The sequence below is a fragment of the Schistocerca cancellata genome, chromosome 2, assembly GCF_023864275.1.
Source record: "Schistocerca cancellata isolate TAMUIC-IGC-003103 chromosome 2, iqSchCanc2.1, whole genome shotgun sequence".
In the NCBI taxonomy this organism is placed as follows: domain Eukaryota; kingdom Metazoa; phylum Arthropoda; class Insecta; order Orthoptera; family Acrididae; genus Schistocerca; species Schistocerca cancellata.
This window is the reverse complement of record NC_064627.1, coordinates 334,746,056-334,768,452: the sequence shown is the minus strand read 5'-3', so window position 1 is coordinate 334,768,452 and position 22,397 is coordinate 334,746,056.

Below are 22,397 nucleotides of genomic sequence, written 5' to 3'. Positions count from 1 at the left end.
AACCCATTATAAATATGCCTTCAGTGTTTCCTTTTGCTTATATAGGATGTGAAATAAATTTCTTCTTGTTTGATTTCACAAGGGCTTGCATGACAGACTACATCTATAGTTCAACTGAAATGCAGTAGGATATGGCTTTACTTTAGTTTCAAAATATATATAAAAACAGTTTCTTATTATGTTAAATACATCTGTATTGTACATGTTTCACTAAAATAAATACTTTAATGCATACATTCTACATTGTTTCCTGTCATGTTAGAGTCAAGCATATGAGGGCTGTTCAGAAAGTGAGGTCCAAACTATTGCAAAATGGAAACTACTGTGCATATTAAAAATGTTTTATTTGCAACAGTTAGCTACACCTTACAACTACTTTTCTACATAGTCACCAATCTGACTTAGACATTTGTTGTAGCATTGTACCACCTTTCCAATACACTCACCTGTGATGTCCACCAATTCTCTACACTGATCTACATCTCATTGTCTGTGCCAAAAGCTTGTCTTCATAGCCAGCGGTGGGCAGAGATGAAACTCAGGGAGAGCCATTTAAATGTTGTATTGTGGATGATTAGACAGCTCCCATCAAAAACCCTGCAAGAGCATCTTCATTTCCCTTGCAGATTGTAGCCAAGAATTGTCATGAAGAAGGAAATACATGACAGTTATGTTATGTGGGTTGCATGACATCATGCAAAATTTCTCACCAGGCCCTCATATTTGGTAGGAGATGCTATTTTCTAGGCATATTTATGTGCTCACTGTGCACCCAGAACTGAAAAGAGTAACATGACATGATTGATGGGCATACTAGACACTGCTCAACACATCTGAGCAAAGCTTTCTTGGATTTTCATTATGGTTTCCAGTTCATGCTCGATTGGACATTACTTTCTGGACAGTCCTCATCTTTCTGATAAGTATGGAACCATACAGCATATAAATAAAATGCATACCTGTTTTTTTTCCACATTTTGCTGGTACTGTTTTCCCAGAATACAAAATATATTCTGGCCCTTGAACTCACCTATGATAGTGTCCAGCTTTCACAAGTAAGCAATGTTTTAACACATTACTAGCATCATTTTGTTTTCCTACAGTGGAAGCATGACCACAACACAAAAAACTATATGGCAGCTATTATATTCACACATTAAACTGATATAATTCAATGTTGATTGTCAGGCACATTTAGACTGAAGAATACACAGCATTTGTTGGTCACTGTTGCGATTCATTACTTTCATCATATGATGAAGCATTTTTAGTATAATATACTTGCATGGATGTAGCACATTTAGAGTGAATAAAATCAATTTTGAAAGACATGGTACTTAGCTTGTTTAGAATATTAGATCTTCAGATGTCGTAAGTTAGTAGAGTAATAATGAAGATGAATTCAGGAATGATGAAGATTCAAGTAGGGAAGAGAGTCATGCTATTTGTCATTTCACTTTAACCGGAAATAAATTTGGTGCTCAGGATGGTAGTTTTTCTAGGGAGAGAATTAATGAGGGTTTGTTACACAAAGAAGACATTATGGTAGACAGTAATGAAGCATGGTATCCTGTAGTTATGACTAATACTCCAGATAGACCTGTGAAGTGTTTGCTGGACAATGACAGTGAATTAAATGGCATTTCATAGGTACTTTCTGAGTCATTTGAAAATAAGGAAGGAGTAGTGATCAAGCACATTTCAGAAGCTATACTGTAAGAGCTACTGGAAAAATATCCAAAAGTGTGAAGCAAGAGGTGTTATTGACTGTTGTATTGGCAGGGCAGTGCTTACAATATAATTTTTTGGGGATACTTGACCTCAGCATAGATGTTATTTTGGATACAGAACATAAATATTGATTCGACCAGTGGAAAATTTAGCTTTGTTTGTAATAAAAATTTATATGAAATTTCTTGTTTTGAAGAAATATCTACAGAAGTATATGGTGAGATGGATCTTCAATTAAAGTGTTTAACCACTGAAAGTGACACAGAGGAGTCTGAAGAATATAAAGTAGTATAAGAGATAAAGAAAAAAAATTGAGAGTATTGAAGGTATAAAAGCCAGTAAAATAAGAATCTAGAGAGTATGCTGCTTCAAAATAGCAGAGTATATCCAGACATACCTGACCTAGGGAAGCATTGTGAGTGTAAATTAAAATTTGTAAAATATGAACCGTTTTTGTGGACACCTTTTGTTATCCCATTTTCTAAGAAAGAAGCTGTGATGAAAGAAATTTTAAAAATGCTTGCATATGGAATTATTGAATGATCAAACAGTAGGTACAATAATTAATTGCTGGTTGTCAAGAAGAAAAATTTAGATGTTAGAATTGTTCCAGATGATATGGAGTTACATGAACTAGTCTTGACAGAAAATGACAGCCCATCTAATATAGACGAAATTTTACAAAAATTCCATGAAACTAGATTTTTAACTACTTTTGATGTAAGTTACCAGTATTGCAACATTTGTTTCCCAAAATAATATAGGTGTTGTGCCATAATACTTAGCAACAAAAATTTTATTATAAATGGTCACACTGAAAACATGTAGGAAGAATCATGTATTTATTAGAGAAATATAATTGTGACTTGTATAACAGACACAGTCTACTCATTTAAAACGTCACAGAGTCATTGCTTCATTGCTGAAAAAGAAAAAGTGAATTTTTATGGTTTTTGATAACATTTCTGAGATGGTCTCTTCTCTTGTTCTGATGACAGGGATGTGAACTGTACAAACCTCTTGATCTGTATGAGAAAATGGAATTGTATTTTGTGTAGCATACATGCAATATACAGTACAAAATATAAAAATGTTTTTCAGTTAGTTAATCACTGAATATTTCAATTCAAGCCAGTTCTGAACCAACATTACTTAGCAACATTAATATCCAGTTTGCTTCTGTGATAGCTAACATGGGAACATCTATTGATAGGAGGAGAGACCTAATAGCCCTTACAAGGATCACAGGAAAATAAAAGGTAAAAATTCTAACTTTGAAAAATTTACAGATAATGGACTGAGTGGTTGTGTCAACAAACTAATGTCCAAAGCTAAGCAAGATAGGCAACTCTTAGTATCATGTAAAAATAACATTTCAATTAATAATACATCATTTTCTTTTATATACAAACTTTTTCCTTGTAAGGTCATCCACAACCTTTTTATTATTTTACTAACTCATTGCATGTGGCAACTTTACAGGGCCTGTGCCTTTGACAATAGTCACATACTTATACGTGTTTCTAAGAGACTTATTATGTTTATAATAATGGATGTAAATTGTATTTCTGGTTACCTGCTAAAAAGAATAAGAGAAATAAGGAGAAAGAAGTATATGAAGGGAAAAACAGGGGAAACGAGGTTTTTACAGAATTGTAATACAAAGAATAAGCAATATTTGAAATGGCAAATTAAAAAGATGCCATCATTCAAGGTAAGACAAAGGCTTGGTATTTATTTGTATATAGTCAGTCAAATGATGTGCAATTAGATTCAACAGCAAGAATAGGCCAATGTAGTTTTTCTAGTAGCACCTTTCAGTAGTACATAGTATTCCATGTTAGCAACCTTTTACTACACAGAACACTCTCATAGTAAGTAGCAGCTATCTTATTGTGCATGAATCCCGCACCAAAAAGTTTCCACTGTAAAGAATAATTGCAACTCACAGTAATATTTTTGTGTATGAACATTAGTTTAGCTATTAAAAATGGAACCAACAAATAGTGAACAATTTAATGCAAATATTTTAAATAATCAGACTCAGGAAATAGTAAATATTAATGTGCCAATGCAGATAATTCACATGGTATGTCATCTGAATGATGACATTATTAATGGCAGTCACAATATGGATTTGACAGAAAATATACATGAGAGAATTTTCTGAGGTTATATTTCAAAGCAGCAGCAGACAGATTACCACCATACTCAACACCTGAAAGTATTTTTTCCCAGAGCAGTCATGAAAGAGGTATCGCAAGACAACAGGAAAATTCAATAGTCCTGTGTTGTGTGAACAGGGAATGTTTATGAGTGGGGCTGCATTACAAACATTAGGAAACAGTGTCTCAGCTGATGCAAACAGTTTGAATGGAATGATGCAATTCATATAGGATATGTTTCAAAAATTTGATCAAAAATTTAAAAGTCTTGATCAAAAATTTGATCATAGATCGAAAATGTGATCATAAATTTTCCCAAACATTAGAAGAACAAAAGAAAACTGCAGCTGGGTTAGATAAGCTAACTGCAAAACTAGACAGTTTGCAAACTATACAAGATGAATTAGCAAAAACTGTGATGAAAGTTCAGACAGAAGTTTCTGAACTGCAAACTGTTTGTCAAGATACAAAAACTGTCAGAGGAGGTTGGATATATAAAGCGTGAACAAAAACATGTTACAACCGATCTAAAGGAATGAAATGACTGTGTAGAATTAGGAATGTTTGACAGTGATACCACACTTGCACAAAAAATTGTAATACAGCATTGAACTTATTAATGAGATAGAAAGGCTGATGTCCAAGAAAGGAAAGAAAATAGTTGATAAAGTAGACATCAGTATGAAAAATGCAGTGTGACAGATTCATTTGCAATTGAATTCTGATACCCCTTGTCTCACTAGGGGTAACATAGATACTGCCTACAGGAAAATTAAAGAGACCTTTGGAGAGAAGAGAACCACTTGTATGAATATCAAGAGCTCAGATGGCAACCCAGTTCTAAGCAAAGAAGGGAAGGCAGAAAGGTGGAAGGAGTATATAGAGGGTTTATACAAGGGCGATGTACTTGAGGACAATATTATGGAAATGGAAGAGGATGTAGATGAAGACGAAATGGGAGATAAGATACTGCGTGAAGAGTTTGACAGAGCACTGAAAGACCTGAGTCGAAACAAGGCCCCGGGAGTAGACAACATTCCATTTGAACTACTGATGGCCTCGGGAGAGCCAGTCATGACAAAACTCTACCATCTGGTGAGCACGATGTATGAGACAGGCGAAATACCCTCAGACTTCAAGAAGAATATAATAATTCCAATCTCAAAGAAAGCAGGTGTTGACAGATGTGAAAATTACCGAACTATCAGTTTAATAAGTCACAGCTGCAAAATACTAACGCGAATTCTTTACAGACGAATGGAAAAACTGGTAGAAGCCGACCTCGGGGAAGATCAGTTTGGATTCCGTAGAAATGTTGGAACGCGTGAGGCAATACTGACCTTACGACTTATCTTAGAAGAAAGATTAAGAAAAGGCAAACCTACGTTTCTAGCATTTGTAGACTTAGAGAAAGCTTTTGACAATGTTAACTGGAATACTCTCTTTCAAATTCTGAAGGTGGCAGGGGTAAAATACAGGGAGCGAAAGGCTAGTTACAGTTTGTACAGAAACCAGATGGCAGTTATAAGAGTCGAGGGGCATGAAAGGGAAGCAGTGGTTGGGAAAGGAGTAAGACAGGGTTGTAGCCTCTCCCCGATGTTATTCAATCTGTATATTGAGCAAGCAGTAAAGGACACAAAAGAAAAATTTGGAGTAGGTATTAAAATTCATGGAGAAGAAGTAAAAACTTTGAGGTTCGCCGATGTCATTGTAATTCTGTCAGAGACCGGAAAGGACATGGAAGAGCAGTTGAACGGAATGGACAGTGTCTTGAAAGGAGGATATAAGATGAACATCAACAAAAGCAAAACGAGGATAATGGAATGTAGTCATATTAAGTCGGGTGATGCTGAGGGAATTAGATTAGGAAATGAGACACTTAAAGTAGTAAAGGAGTTTTGCTATTTAGGGAGTAAAATAACCAATGATGGTCGAAGTAGAGAGGATATAAAATGTAGACTGGCAATGGCAAGGAAAGCGTTTCTCAAGAAGAGGAATTTGTTAACATCGAGTATAGATTTAAGTGTCAGGAAGTCGTTTCTGAAAGTATTTGTATGGAGTGTAGCCATGTATGGAAGTGAAACATGGACGATAACTAGTTTGGACAAGAAGAGAATAGAAGCTTTCGAAATGTGGTGCTACAGAAGAATGCTGAAGATAAGGTGGGTAGATCACGTAACTAATGAGGAGGTATTGAATAGGGTTGGGGAGAAGAGAAGTTTGTGGCACAACTTGACTAGAAGAAGGGATCGGTTGGTAGGACATGTTTTGAGGCATCAAGGGATCACAAATTTAGCATTGGAGGGCAGTGTGGAGGGTAAAAATCGTAGAGGGAGACCAAGAGATGAATACACTAAGCAGATTCAGAAGGATGTAGGTTGCAGTAGATACTGGGAGATGAAGAAGCTTGCACAGGATAGAGTAGCATGGAGAGCTGCATCAAACCAGTCTCAGGACTGAAGACCACAACAACAACAACAACAACAACAAGTTTAAACAAATTAAATACAGAGGGTTTGCTAGGCAGATGACGGGATAAATCTCCATCCTTGCAGATTCATGTCATTAATGAGAGAAGTCCTGGCATATATAATCAGTTGCCACCTATACTGATAAACAAAACAAGTAGCCATGCACTATCACAAATGTCAAAGTTAGATTCATGGTGAACAGATTCTTATCTTTTGTTGATATTAGCTGATGAAAGCCTTTTGGAACACAGACAGTTTCAGATATTTACTTTTGAATTGAAAAATTTCTCCCAGTTGTATTCATAAGAGCATTTCTTGATGTACTGCCACATAGTTGGTCTGAACAACAAAAGATACGCTATGTAGTGTGGTTTACTGGCCTTGACTTGGGCTTTAGATGTAGGAGACCGATGTTAAATGTATGACCACTGGACACATTTTGGTTGACAGCTGTTTAGGAATGATTATGGTGGGAAATATTTGACCCACAATCATTCAAGGGTTAACAGGGAGAATTAAGAAAATATTTGGAAAAATATATTGACAAAACAAGATCTCTGAGCAAATGTATATCCCACATGGATGTACTGAAAATTTTGGAAAGGTGATTGCCACTAGATAGTTGAGAAAAGCTAGTCACTATAGCCTACTGGAGACAGACTTGGATTACTTTCTTTCCATATTGTACGCTGGTGATTTAATTTACAAGGACAGTCAAGACCAAGTCAATAACTCAGGAGGGCATACAATCACCCAATAACAGCAACAATAATGGTCATGTTTGGCATCTGTATGTGCTATCACAAGACAGTAGATACAGAAACAGTAACCATCAAGAAAATAATCATTACCAAAGAAAAGGAAATTGGAGATATTATCCTGGGTACCAACAACTCAATCATGATAAGAAAAATTGGTACAACCATTGGCAAGGTAATATAGATAATAGACAAAGAAATAATGAAACACATATGAGTACAGGCCAATGAATACTGTACCAATACAAGGCAGAGGTTAGAATATCTACCAAGATTTCCATAGCAACCAAGAAACAACCAGTACTTGTAGTGAAGGTGGTTGACAATAGTAACACTGCTCCACTGCCGCCAGCATTAAATTCCAATCAGTAATGGTAGGCCCTCCAACAGTAACTGATAAAAGTAGTGAGGGCATGTGAAATGAGCATATACATTTTTGAGACACGACCATGTTAAAGATATGAGAGATGAGTTGTATTCTGAAATGAGAGGTAATAGGGGTGGGCAGATGAACTGATACAGGCAATAATAAATGCAAAACTAGAAATTTATCTTACACATTATTTCTAACATGAGCACTTCAACAAATGTAATGTCAGTAACTTTATTCAAAGAAATCAAAAGAAATATATATGTAGCTATCTTACATATGCAAAACTGCAGAACTCTAACACTAATGGGTACCAATCACAAGTAGTGAAAACACTAGTACGTAATGTGTTAGGATAAATTATACTACAATTAGGTGTGATTTTCTTATCATCATAAAACTAATAGTCAACTGCCTTCTGGGTATGAATTCTTTCCAACAGCGTGGAGTGAAAATAGACTTAGGTAAAGACAAGTGTCATTTTAAAGTTGAAGATCATACAGTCTCTCTTGATATAGTCAAGATGAGGACAAGTCAAGAAACCAGTTAACATGAAACTGATTTACAATTCATTTTTCCAGATATATTTTCTTATATGAAACATGTTCTAATCATTCATCAAATACACCTACTGATCTGCGAGTTATGCAGGATAAGGTGCAACAGTCTCCTTGCCTATCTATAGTCCAAAGAAATGAATTAGTTGAACTACTCTTACAACACATGCACGTTTTTGAAAAACATCCTGCTAACATTATAGATTATGTGTATATGACAGAGGTGTACCTCCACCAAAACTTTTGTCATTCTTTGTATGCAAGGTAAGCATTGTGTAAAGAAATACAGAGAATAATAAATTTGGAAATAATTGAACTTTCATAGTAACAATATTGTAGCCCTCTATTGGCAACTGTGAAATTTAAAAAAATTTCCAGCACCCTGAAAGAAAAGTCACCTCAAAGCATTCTTAGGCTTAAAATCCTGTATCAAGAAGTTCTTGACAAATCAATTACTAAACAGTGACACTCTATTGAACCAATTGAGGAAGAACAATATGTGGTTGAGAACAACAAAATGCCAGAATGATTTTGATGCAATTAAAGAGGCCCTAGTCAATGGTAACTTGTTACATCATCTTGATATGAGCCAAGACTTTTGTCTAAGCAAGGATATATCATTACAGTGAGTGGGGGCATGCCTATTTCAAATCAGAAAAATTGATGGAAAATCTACAACATGTGTGATTAATTCTACAAGTAGCACCCTGACAGAATGTGAAAGATTTCATTCAGTAACAGAGCTCAAAACATTGGCAGTCATTTGGACATTTAGAAAATTTCAGTACTATTTATTGGGTAAGCATGCAATAGTGCTTTGCAATCGTCAAAACCTGTCCTTTCTACTAACCTGCAGACTGTTGCGAAGGAGTATTGTCCACTGGTGCCTTTTCTAGCAAGAATTCAGTTTTGAGATAGTATACATAGAAGTAGAGCAGAATATTATATCAGATGCACTTTCATGATTTCCACAAGTTGTATGTGAATTTGGCAAGTTTACAGAACAAACATACAATTTTTGCATTTTTATTATGTACAATGGCACCTACTGACTACTATATTACTTACGGATGTGTCAGAATATCAGTAAATTACAGGAGGAATATGCACACTGACTGAATGAAAAGCAGATACTACAAGAAGACAACAATGAAGATCTAGGTAAGTATTATACTCTGCACCAAAAAGTACTGTTTTATCACTGAACAACAGAGTCATCCTGGTGGTCCATATGTTTACCTGATGCATACGTCAGTGACTTTATCAAATACACCTAACACACTTGGGAACACTATTAGTTATCAAAGTGCACAGACAAGATCATTTTGTACTGTTATTTTCCTAATGTCCACTACAGTGTACATGGAGGTATAAGAAAATATGACATTTGTGAAAAGCTGAAACACGCAAATCAATCCAGTTCAACAGAACTACATTCAATTATTCCTGCTAAACATTGTTGGTGTCCCTAGATGAATCTGGCACACTAATGCAAATAGGCAAACATTTGTGTTGCTATTCGAAAGATAGAGAGACCATTGCAATGAGGATCATGTATTCACATGTAATGAAAGTATTACAAGTTGAGTGGTGCAAGGAATACCATACCATAGTGGAAAAGACAGAATGATGTGAGTTACATTGTCATCTCCTATATGGAGCCACATGTGTATAAACGTGTACATATCATAAATAGTTATTAGGTAAATGTTAAATTTCAGTTCTATACAGAACTTTAATTTTTGTTTCAAATGGCACATTTGCATCATATTTAAGCAAAATCTTTTTCCACTAGTAGTCTTTGTATCTATCTTATGTTGATTCTCATCTTATCCTTCTGATTCTGAAGAATAATTTAGAAAACAATGAAACTCATTGGAAAAAGTAAAGCGTTATGATTGCAACAAATGTTTATGAACAAATTTGTGTAATAAAATGAAATTCTGAGGATGTGTGAGAAGAGGCAAGTGAGACTGAATGTGCAGAGTGCATCAAAAGGATGATAGCCAATGCTATAAGGGAAACTACATCAACGTGAATTCCAGACATGTGGCATATTTATTGAACCAATTTCTTGCCAACAAATGCCGTGTCTTGTGTCATCTTCAGTTTTCACTGTGCCACAAGTGAACCATTGCAGGATCATGGGGAAGTAACTGAAAGGCACAGGACAAAATACTGTGCTTAGGTTGAGGGGACTGCTGCACACATTCACTTAGGTTACACTGAGAATTGACAATGCTGAGAATTCCAACAGTCAGCTCAAACAATGCAATAACATGAAGACCAAACTTGAAAACAATGTGGTTCAAAATATCATAACCAAAGTGTTTAAGTGACATGAACTGACCAAAACATAAACAAGTCAAACTAATCAAATATGACAAATAAGATTCAATAATAAAAACAGTGCTTGTTATAAGTCAGAATGAACATATGGATAATGATGAATACCTAATATTAAGTATTTTCTCTCACTGTATACAGTGCTTTGTATAATGTTACTTTCTGTACAAATAAGTTGTAGTTTTCAACTGGGCAAACACACAGCCCTCATCAGAAGAAAAATACAATAAATTGTAAATTGTTGATACCCTATCCTCTCCCCTGCCCCCAAAGTAATAGGTACCTCCCTGGAGAGTTTACATATATTACTCAAAGCTAAAAACCTGTGATTTTCAAAACCATATATGCAACCTGTGAATGTTATAACCATGATAACAACTACTACTGCCTGCTTTCAGATGCAAGAACTAATGAATGCACTTTCAGCAGACATGAGTGGAGGTAGATGTGATATTGCTTAGAAGGTGATACAAATTTTGTGAGAAAAGGTCATTCCAGAAATTTGTAAGAAGAAGTACATGTTTATTAGAGAAACATAATTACAATTTTATATAAGAAACACAATATAATCATTAAAATGTCAGAGAATCACTATAAGAAAATAAAAAATGATTCTTTATGATATTTATTTGTTACCTTTCTGAGGTGGTCTCTTCTCTTGTTCTGATGATAGAGATGTGAGCTGTACAAACCTGTTGCTTTGTGTGAGAAAATGGAATAGTTTTTGTATAGTTTACTTGCAAAATATACAGTATAAAATACATAAATATAAATATATAAATACATATGAAATATACAAATATTTTAATATATAAATATTTCAATCCAAGCCTGTTCCAAACCAACAATTTTTAGCAACATTAATGTCTGATTCACCTCCATTAGGGCTAACATGGGAACAACTGAAGAAAGGAGTGGCAACTCAACAGACCTTATAAAGATCACAAGAAACTAAGAGGTAAAAAGTCGAACTTTAAAATATAAAAGGACAATGGACTGAGTGATTGTATCAATGAACTAATATACAGAGCTTCTCAAGATGAACAACTCACCATAGTCTCATATTATTATGTAAAAATATCATTTCAATTAATAATACATAATTTCCTTTTACATATAAAAATTTTTCTTTGTAAGGCCAACCATCAACCTTTTTTATTATTTTATTAATTTTCTCCATGAACATGTTACCATTAATGTGTGGTGTCCTTTGGTTTAAATTTGTCTGTTTATGTTTTCATTGGGGCTCTTGATAAAGTTTATGGTGATGAATAGATTAACAAAGTAAGTGTTTATGTCAGTGATATATTGGTTGTTCATTCTGATTGGTTCAAGCATTACAAAATTCTGTATGAGGTGCTGAATGCTACTTACAGATGGAAATGAAATTAAAGTTAAATAAATCTCAGTTTTTCAAGAGTTAAATTTTATTTTTTGGCCCATAAGATTAGTGAATACAGGATAAACACTGACCCAGACAAACATAGCACTATTACACTTTTTATACCACCTAGAAATGAGAAAGAACTTATCTTTCTTGGGCCTATTTGGATATTATCAAAAATTCATAGCAGATCAGTCACCGAGGCATCCTTGTTTGAGCAATTTATTGAAAAATAGGCCTTGCATCTTCAACAATTGAATCTTGAGATTAGGCACATCAAAGGAGAAAATAATACTGTAGCTGATGTATTTTCGAGGATGCCAGCAGGAAGAAGGAATGGTAAAAGTAATGAGTGCAATGGAGGTCAGGTTAAATTATTTTATTTACAGGTAATAGAAGATGATAAATTAGCTAGACAAATTTGTAAACAGATGAGAAGAGAACAGAATGAAGATCCAGATTTAAGGCTAGCTAAGCAGTATTATGACTCAACTGAGGAACGAAAAGTAAGACAGCACTACACAATACTCACAAGATTACTTTCAGTGGGAAAACTTTAGGCAAACTGGAGTAGAAATTTCGCTTCCCAGGAAAAAATGTTGACATATTGATTGATTACTGTTTGGCCCTAGGTAAATTGTAGCCAAGATTCAGAAAAGTAATATTCAACAACTTATGGTAAAGAATAAACCCAAAGATTGGATGGGTGCAACAATAACAAAGGGTGAAAACTGCCAGGCTACCATCTAAAGGTCTAATGCTTTCAGTTATTCCTAATGAACCCAAAGGATTAATTGCTGCAGCTTCGTTAGGCCCCTTCCAGCAGCTACAGGAGGTTGTAGACATATTTGTGAAGTTTTAGACACATTTTCCAAACATGTCAAATTTTATCCCAGGAAGAGAACTAACACCAAACCTATAGTTGGAAAACTGGAATCTAGTTATTTTTACAGAATGGGGTATAAAAATTGCTTTTGTTAGATTATGGACCCTGATTTAATTCAGGAACAATACCAGAGAAGAAAAGTTGCTACTCACCATATAGCGGAGATGCTGAGTCACGATAGGCACAACAAAAAGATTCACACAATTATAGCTTTTGGTCATTAAGGCCTTTGTCAGCAGTAGACACACATACATACGTCTGCAGTCTCAGAGAGCTGAAACCACACTGCCAGTTCTCTGAGACTGCAGACATGTGTGCAAGTTGTGTTTGTGTGAGTGTGTGTGTGCATGTGTGTATGTGTGTCTGCTGCTGACAAAGGCCATAGTGGCCAAAAGCTATAATTATGTGAATCTTTTTGTTGTGCCTATCACGACTCCACATCTCCACTATATGGTGAGTAGCAACTTTCCTTCTCTGGTATTGTTACATTCCATCCTGGATTTTCCATTGTTTGATTTATTTCAGGAAGTTTTATGTATTGTGTGGGGATGCACAAAATTAACCACATAAAAATTTCACATATTTTCCACAATGTAATGTGAGTGAAAGGGTCATGAAGGAGATCAATGGCTTGTGTAGAACATACTGTGGTGAGGAACATTTAGTATGAGCCATTCACATTGATTAGTTTGAGTACATAATTAGTAATTTATGGTATGGATCCACTGGATTTGTCCCATGTAAATTTAAGTTCTGAGAAAACATTAAGGAAGGGGTTAAGTTTCTTGCCATTAGTGAATTAACACAGGATGTAAAGGTTAGACTGGCTAAAATATGATGAAAGAGTTGGCATCAGGGAGAAAGAAGATCTATGAGCCAAATGTAAAACTCACTAGTTTAATGTTGGAGATTTAATCTTAGTAAAAACAAAAGAACAGAGTAATAAAGTTAATGATGAAATACAGAAATTTTTCTCGTACATCATGGTCCATTCAAATTTATTAGAGTGCACATGATAGTGCCAATGAACTGGCTCATAAAAATGTAATGGAATATTTGGTTTAAAAATATAACTGACTTGAATTTTTATGTACAATCTGTACGATGTTTGACTATTGATCCACAGCAGTTTGAACTATTTCTAAATTTTGGTAATATAAATCTTCCTGAGAGAACAAAAAACATTTTAGGAAATGAATAAAATAATTAGGTAGGGGGTCTGCTGACCCTAGGCAGATTCACCCAATGGTTAATAGTCCCTTATTCTAACTGTGTGTTTACCTTCTTCATCTCTAGTACACTCTTATCTACTACTTTCCTGTCTTGGGTTCCATGGTCCCATCCCACCAGAGCTCTTCATTTTGTTCTATCCCATGGTCTATCCAGTTTCTGTTTACATTTCTTGAGCAACAGGAGCTCTTTCCACATATAGGGTTGTCCCAACTAGTTGACAATATTCTTTCTTGCTTTTGCTACCCTTCAAACAATTGTTATGCACCACTTTCATTGAAAGAATGAGAAGCAGAGACAAATTTTTGTGTGGCATATGTTCATATGCAGTGAGTAGATAGGTCATTGTCCTTGAGAAAATTCATGATGTATTATGTACCTAATTCCAAGTTGGGAGATGTTATTTTGTCATTGACCATTAATGAGACAAAAATCTTGCAAATTACATTAAAATTTGACTTTTGAGTTCAATAAGGTGAAATGTTATTTTGAGCTAAGGTACAAGGGGATGTGAAGAAGATTCCATTCTCTTGGCAACACTGTAAATATTTTCTATGTCTACATCTACATCTACATCCACACTCTGCAAACCAAAAAACAACCATGAAGTGTATGGAAGAAGGTACATCCCATTGTACAAGTTATTAGGTTTTCTTCCCATTCCATTCATGTATGGGGCATGGGAAGAATGATTGTCTGAATGCTGTAATTACTGTACACTTGTCCTCACAATCCCTATGTGAGTGATAACGGGGGGTTGTATATTCCTAGAATCATCATGTAAAGCTGGTTCTTGAAACTTCGTTAGTGGACTTTCTCAGGATACATTATGTCTATCTTCAAGAGTCTACCGCTTCAGTTTCTTCAGCAATACTGTAACACTCTTCTACAGGTCAAACAAACCTGACGTATTCATGCAGCTTTTCTCTGTAAGCATTCAACATCTTCTGTTAGACGTTTCTTCTTATGAGACCCACACACATGATCAATATTCTAGAATTTGTCACACAAGTGATTTGTAAGCTATGTCTTTGTAGACTGGTTGCTCTTCCCCTATATTCTGAGAAATAAACTGAAGTCTACCATCTTACCACCTGCTTTACCCACAAATGAGTCTATGGAATCATTCCATTTCATATCCCAACAAAGTGTTACACTCTGGTATTTGTGTGAGTTGGCCGATTCCAACTATGACTCATTGATATTATAGTCATATGACAGCTTCCCATGTCAACTTGAGAAAAATATATAATGTGCACTAGGTGTACAAGTGTGAAATGTGAATTTTTGTCTAAAAACATGTTAAATTTAAAAGAATGATAAATAGTGCTTCATTCAAAGTGTGCTCCATTGTTTATTATACATTTTCCCCATATTTTGTGTAATTTGTGAATATCATGCCAGAGAAATTTTCCCCGTTAGTTGCAGACTTTTCATTGAGCCATTTTTTCACATCTTCATACAAACCAAAGCACTGCTCAGCCAGTGCTGACCCATCAATGCAAACTAGTGGTAACTGGAAGGAGTCAGATCTGATGAGTAAGCCACATGGGGTAGAAATTCCGAGCCAAGTTTTTCCAACATGTCGCAAACTAATTTATGTGAAGAAGAAAAGTAACTCTGTGTTGCCTCTTTCAGTATTGTGGCCTTTTTTCAAGAAACAAACAGTTAAAATCAGTCAAATGTTGTTGGTAACATTCAGTATTAACTGTTTCCTCTGGTTTTAACAGCTCGTAATAGACCATGTCCTTCTGGTCCCACCAAACACAGAGCATCATTTTTCTACCAAAGCAATTCGGTCTTGCAGTCATTGTGGATGGTTTGCCTGAGCCTACCCATAATTCTTAAAATAAATCCACTTGTCATCCCTGTAACTATATGATGCAAAAATGATTTCCTTTTGTACCGAGCAAGCAAACTCTCACATATGTTTTTGCGCTTTTCCATTTTCCTGTTGTTCAACTCGTGGTATCCATCTACTGGTCTTCTGAATCTTTGCCATCTCTTATAGCTGGTTGGAAACAGCTTGTTGACTGATTTCTAATGGCTTGGCAAGCTGTTTTTGTATTTGCAAATCATCTTCATTCAACAATGCTTCCAGTTCCACATCTTCATATTCTTTAGGCAGTCTTCCACATTCCTTGCCTGCAACACTGAAGTCACTATTTTTGAAATGCTGGATCCATCATTCACATTTATCATGTAATGGAGCATGTACACCATAAGCTTCTCAAGGTAATCAATATGATTCAGCAGCAGTTTTTTTTTTTTCAAATTAAAACTAAAAATTAATGCTGTCTGTGAATGCTCTTTGTTTGGTATAAATTTCGACATATTGAACACAATAACACAACACTATGCACACACTTTTCCAATTTATCACTCATGCATGTCTGTCACTTGTTGATGACACAATAAAATGACACAGTGTCAAATCTTTATAGCACAAACCGCATCAGAATGACATACTTTGTCTGAAATCTGCATTTCATACTTTTACGCCTGGTATGTTGGTTACTAGGCCATAAGAAACATTTTCTTTTAATTTTAGTTATGATCAGTGCTGTTTTTTTGGGGGAACATTGGGGGATGCATACCCCTAAACTTTCTCATCGACAAAGTAATTTTTTTACGATGTTGAGAACTTGGAAAAGTGCCAAAGATTTATTTCAAGGACGTAAATTGTTTATTTGATTTTTTCGTGTTGGCAATTGCAATACGAACAATACCAGTGCAGTTTTTGGTGGGAAAAGAGATGTCATTGATTGTTTCAAGCATTTCGAAGCTGCGGCAACTGAATCGCTGGCAGCCAGTTTGACAAGCATGTAGTGCCATCGCCTGCTAATAGTGGGTGGTGGTAGTGCTAAACGGATATGCATAAGCTCAAACGCCGAGGTACCGATAGATGTCTCTACGGTCCCACTACTATGATGATTTTGATAACGTCATGGCTAAAAGCGTATGGTGGTATCCCATGCTTCAGTTATAAGTAATTTTCGCTGCATTATATCCAATGTTGGAGTACCCTCAAACTTTTTTTTAGAAAAAAAGCACTGGTTATGATAATTACTAGTGTGCTAAAGTATGGTATTTTGTTTGTTTTTCTTTGCACCATTTTCTTTTAATTTTAGTTATGGAAATTACTTGTATGCTTAAGTAGGGTAGTTTGTTTGTTCTTCTTTGTATGTACAACGTTGAGGGTCACCACGTTCAAGGATGCTGGTGTAAGTGATGGGACATTAACCCGCTGGGTGGACATGTGAAAGTCAGCTGGACATATTTACAACTAAATGTTTCAGTGGGAGATGTTTGTGCAAATGAACAGTCAGTTACTGGAAAAATTGTAACCATGTTGTTTTTCTGTGTTTTTTGTGCTTTCAGAAACAGCAGAGACTGAGTAATTTTAAAGAAAGGCTTAACAATGGAATATGTTTTTTTGTATGAAATACGATTTTCATATAGGTTTGAACATATTTTGAAATTTGTTTTCTTCTTAGTAATTTCTTTTTTATTGTCTGTATAATTTTGTAGCATTTACTAGTGGCCAGTTTTAGCATATGGTTGATTTACATATGAAATAATTTGAATTCATGTTTTCTGTCATTCTTGCCGAAATTTAAATTGATAATTTTCTAGACACTACATTCTGGCTGCAGCGGCTGGAGATAGTGGTGATGTGTATATGAGGCACGGCTGCTTTTGTGAATGTGTGTATTTATCTTCTTTTTTGAAAAAGGCTTTAGCTGAAAGCTTGATGTCTAACACCATTTCTGTTGTGTCTGACTGCTATTCAATGTGTCATCTTTACAGTGAGTAGCAATCTATCCTTTTCACAATATTGTTTCTAGACATTGGATTATATAGTCAGCTATTTGGCAATGTACGTCAACAGAACCCAGTAGGGGATTGTGTGACAAAGGAGGTGGGTTCTTCCCTTCTCTTATGTTTTTCTGCTCCCAGAAATATTGTCTTTCCTAAAGTTTATCTTGCTTTTGAAACATTTACCTCATGACAGGAGCCACTTTTCTAAAAACCTCAAGTGGTTATCTTGACTGGATTTCTCTGGAACTCACTGCTCAGATTCTCATTTCAAGTGTTCTAGTTCTGTTTGTATAATGAGGTCTCATTAGGGCATTGTTAATTAAACGTTACATTTACTTGACGTTAGCAGTGTAGTTTGAACATTTAAAAATTATGAGCTAATACTTATATTTGAGAAAGCAAACTACACTATTTAAAAGTTAAGCATTCTAACTTAACTGTAAAATATTTTAATTTGCCTAAAATATATTAATTTGGTGAAAACTAATCATCTTGCAGCAAAATTATTTTTGAAACTTCACCAAAATCACTGTTATATTCTGGACTTCAACTATATGCTCTTGTTACCTTAATTTTTCCTACAAATTGCCATACATTATTGATTAGTTAACTTAGTTACTAATTAATAGTGTCATGTAATTGAATATACTTTTCAATATGGCACTCAGCCATATGAACAAAGTGATTCACTCTGGAGTGAGGATAATAGATCCATGTATTTTTCTAAATTTCTGACTAGCAACATTTTCTATAACTCAGAATCATATTAGTTCTTGTAGTTCACAAAAAACAGTAAATTGCAACCTTTCAATGAGTAGTTGGACATCACCCAGAATGGCCAACCCATGGTCTGACAATGAACAAGTAACATCTGTGTTGGAGATACACTTGTTGTGGACTCACGCTACCATCATGAAACTTTTGCGTGTGAGAATACACATTCATGTCACCATGGAACTCAAGAACTTTAATATTTAATTACTTAAAAGTGATTTCCGCAACTTAAAATGATGTTTGAACAGAACTGTGTTGTAATTAGTAGGAGTGTGTGATGTAAATGTCATCAGACTTAACTATTGTTGTGCTTAGTGATTTACATTAAGTACTGACTTAAATGAACTCTGAAAGGCAATCATCTTTAATGAGTTACCAAATGACTGTGCCAGATGTGAACTGTGTCATTTTTAAATTAATTTGAACTGTTTAAATTTCCCACTATTGAACATTAATTTTACCACTGAATTGTGCATGCTGGCCTGAAGACTTGTGTCAATAATTAGCTTGTAATGTAATAAATGAACTTTGAATGGAATAAATTGTGTATGTTCATGTCATCTAAAATATGGTGTCATGTACATCATTCATGAACACTGTAACACATTCAATTGAACTTTCAGCTTTGAGGTGATCAAGATTGGTGCTACCCAGGTCAAGACTATGAAATTCAGGTCAGTTTCATTGCATGCTCGACACTGCACTAGAAATCATCCCTGTCTAATCCAACTAAATCAAGCATTTTTATTGAGCCATAGAATGTCACCACACTGTAAAAGAAAGGCACAGAGCATACATCACATAGAACCACTGTGAATATGAGCACAACTACTAGCACTTTTTTAACACACAGGAAAATAACTGTGAACACTACTCACATATGAGAGAAACTATACCAGATCTCTGACACAATAGGCAGAGGAGGATTTTAAGAAAAACAACCCAAGAGACCTCTGTAGGGGACCTCTGAAGCAGACAACTCTGTATGCAGCCCCCACTCTTCAGCTTTGTGGTGCCTATTGGAATCTTCATTTAAACAATAAAGACTGCACCAATACCTTTTCAGGGTATTTCAAAAATTTCCTCAATACAGAGGAATCTATAAAGAGACTTAACTTCCACGAGCTCCAGATTGCACACCACCAGCTAGGGATATTATCAAGAGCCTTAAGAATAGTAAGGCTTCATGTGCAAATGGAATAGTAGAGGACATGTGAAAATGTGCAGATGAACAATTTGTATAGAGCATCCACCAAATAATACAGACACATGGGTAACAGAAATGTTACCAGAAGGATGGACATCAGCTGTGAACCATCATCTTCACGGAAAGGGTAGTAAGACTGACCTTGACAACATGAGAGGCATATCTTTAATATCTGTCACCTAAGACTGCTACTAAATAGAGTCACCAACCAATTTGACTCCCAACTATGTGACCATCCTTACATGCTGGAGCCACAGCAGATACCCCTAGGTAATCACCCAAGCGGACTTTCAAAAGGCATATGATGCCATACTCATGCAGACTCTGATGTCCACACTATTAGGACTAGGCCTAGATGAGACCACCACATTAATCCAGACCATTATGATGAACACCACCTACAATGTTGACCTGCCTACTGTAGAAGATTATCAGGAAATGGACTGGCACACTGGGAACTATAATGAAGATTGAATTTGAGAAAGATAACTTCAGTGTGCCCATCCTAGCCTTTGCAGATGACCTTGTCTCGTTAACCATAATATATAGGAGGTTACTCACCAACAACAGAGAGAGTGAAGCACAGCAGCTTGGAGCAATGTGCCATGTGCCACACTATTGCCTAGGTTGGTATTAGCAGCCCTAAGACATAGGTTAGCTATACTTCCTAGCAGTTTGTGTTCTTCCCTCTGTAGTTGGGGAAGTATTCATCTGCCAGCAGTAAGGATATAGAAGGGAGAGTCAGCTCCTGCTTGGAGTCACTATGGAAGGCAGTCACTTGCACACTCAGGTGGAGTTTTTCTGCAAACTGTGAACACTCTTTGTTTGTACACACTGAGAAACTGTAGGCAGTAGTAGTGTGGATTCTGGAGGCAGTGCAGAGGGACTTTACAACAGTGATTATAATGTTTCAATTCAAGTTTGAGTCATGGAATGAATCCATGTATGCTTATGACTGAAATAAATACTGTGTCTTGGCATGGCCATATCACCATTTTCTAGCTACCGCACACAGATTAAGAATTAATTGATTCGGCCATATATTATGTCCTCTGGTGCTATATAATGATAGGCTTCACATGAGTGTACATCATTAATGAACAGCTGTATGTTTATGTTTAACCATTTCTACCAATTGGATGGATACTTTGTTGTTTTTCTGTAAATGTTCTGTAACTGTAGCCTTGTAAGATGGCACGTTGTTGATGTGCAGTCAGTTTATTAAACTCACACAAAGTGCTGCTATACTACCTGGCCATGTCAAGAATTCTTAGTTTCGTATTGATAACACTCAGATGTTTCAGGGTAGGCTGTGACCTTTCCTTATATATGTATTTACTGGTAGACTGAGGCTCCAGTACCAGCGTTATGTGACAGTGTTATTCTGATTGGAAATATCCAGACTCCTGCGAATGACAGTTTCTTTCCTAATTGGGAATGGCAACTATCCCTCTACAGGCATTTGACCTTATAAACACTGAAGGCTCACAAAAAGGATTGTCACCATAACAGGTGAACAGATAGAGGGAAATTCTCCAAGAAAAAAGGATCACCACAGTGAAATCAGATCTGGAGCAACTCAAAATTCCACAAGAAACAAAACAGGCTGGTCTGCATTCTGACATATCACTCCACATAGGGTATTCCCACTGTCTGTTACAAGCAAAAAGAGCATGGCAACCAGCAGACCGAAGTGGATAGAGGAGAGGCAGCATGCTCACAGCCAGAAAATGAAAACTTTCTGTGCTAAGTAGAAACAGAAGACACTTGTAAAGAATCAAAACAATCTCCATGGTCCTAAGTAGCCCAAATAAGAAGAAGAAGAAGAAGATGTCATTACTAATATGACAAAGCTAAGTGAAGTATGATAAGCACAATGGAACTTGGCACTTCACATAGACTGAGGAAGATGTAGGGACCAACTGTAAGTTATCTCCAATTTCCACATATACTAAACTTCAAGGACAGGCAGCATATAAAACAAGCATACATTTGTGTCTGTATTAGAGCAGAGGCTACACAGGGCATTAACAATTGCTTAAACGAATTTTTGTAAACTAAAATATAAATCCTGTTCTACTAATAGTGAAACACTATTACACAATGTTTATTAATTCCTCTACTTACGGCATACCTCGCAAGAAGTGCCAAATTATAGTGTTTTTATTGTAATGTAGTCAAGTTGTAATCAATAGTCAGTATTTTATAAAGAACAGTCACAAATTTTTCATCACTTTAGAGAATATAATATAATTAAGTGTGTTACTAGCACATTAGTTTTGAGGTACCTTCACTCTTGAAATGCGCAATTTCAGAGATGGCATGTCCATACAGTTCATAGGCCCGCTTATAGAGGCCACCTTGTTCAGTTCTCTGGTGCGATGTGATGAATCGCCAAAGAAACAGGATTAATAAAACAATCAAGAATGACTGCTCAGCCTATTCTGTAACCTGTAGTACTATTCTCCAGTCAACATGTTCAGTGGTACACACAACCTGTCCTTCATAGTATTTTACATGTTGCTCTGTATAATACTATGTTCCATAAATCGTGTTTGTTCTTGCTACACCAAACTTGGTAAAGAGTCAGGGTTACATTCTCCATGTGTTAGTGTCATTGCTTAGTCATCTGGCAAACTTCTTGATAGAAGAAATACTCCAATGTATCATTGCCCAGCAGCAAGCTTTCAGAGAAC